This window comes from Piliocolobus tephrosceles, unplaced genomic scaffold (assembly GCF_002776525.5).
Source record: "Piliocolobus tephrosceles isolate RC106 unplaced genomic scaffold, ASM277652v3 unscaffolded_38886, whole genome shotgun sequence".
Taxonomy (NCBI): domain Eukaryota; kingdom Metazoa; phylum Chordata; class Mammalia; order Primates; family Cercopithecidae; genus Piliocolobus; species Piliocolobus tephrosceles.
In genome coordinates, this window is record NW_022323071.1 from 1 (window position 1) to 1029 (window position 1029).

A 1029-nucleotide genomic window follows, 5' to 3' on the forward strand; every position below is an offset into this window, starting at 1 on the left:
TTTTTTTTTATAAAGTTTATATAAATATAAACATTTGTCTTTGAATTTTAATTTATTTTGTTTAAATTCGGGCTGTTCAGAATTATCTTGTTGTAAATTCATAAACTGTTTTTTAAGATATTCTTTACTGTTAGTAAGACAGAAATATGTATTCAATAAGTATAATATAGAGCTGTAATAAGTTTCAGCATAATTATTATCATCAAGGTGTTTATCTTTTAATAAATCACAACTTGTATTTATAATTTGTAAATATTCATGACACGAAATGACATGCTTTATAAGATTATAAATTTCTAGTAAATCTTTTTCTTGTATGTTTTTATTTTTTGCTAATATGAACGTTATTTCGGGTTCATTTCGGTTTGCTAATATTTTAATTATTTCTTGTTTAATATCGGGTAAATAAATTAATTTTTTTTTATTATATTCTTCATTTTGAAAATTTATGCCTTTTCTTTTATATTTAACATTTTTTCTATTTTTACCACAGTCATCACATGTTTTATTATTAGTATAATCTACTGTAGAATAATTAAAACAGTCGTCTGGAGAGATATCATATTGAGCTAACAATCTATCGTATTTTGTGTTTAATATATTTCTTATACGTGCCTAATAATTAAAAAAAATTGACAATAAAAATGACAAGCAATAAGTATGTAAATGTATTAAACTGTGGTATATATTTTTTTGAAAAAAAAATGCTACGCATGCAACATATATAAAAAAAATAGTAAGAAGTATTAAAATTTTTTACTTTGTCTTTATAAGTCCATGCCCATAAAAAAAAAAAAGTGATAAATACTTTAAAAGTTTTGATAAACATTATTTTTTTTCACATACAATTATATAATAATGTTTATTAATTTTTTTTGAATAGTTTTATGCGTTATATACATTTTGTATAATCTTCATAATTTCATATTTTTCATAATTTTTTTATTTTTATTTTTTATTTTTTTTTTTTACTCATATGTGACGATATATATTTTTTTACAAATGCATCGAATGTTGTGCCATCCTAAA

General features: G+C 20.2%; 1 long non-coding RNA gene across 1 annotated transcript; it reads right to left on the bottom strand.

The window, feature by feature from the left end:
• Positions 1-481: 481 nt before the first annotated feature.
• On the bottom strand, positions 482-811 carry LOC113223121. The gene is made up of 2 exons (XR_003308616.1): positions 761-811; positions 482-615 (listed from the first exon to the last, which is right to left on the bottom strand). It is a non-coding gene; the product is annotated as an uncharacterized LOC113223121 (long non-coding RNA).
• Positions 812-1029: the final 218 nt, after the last annotated feature.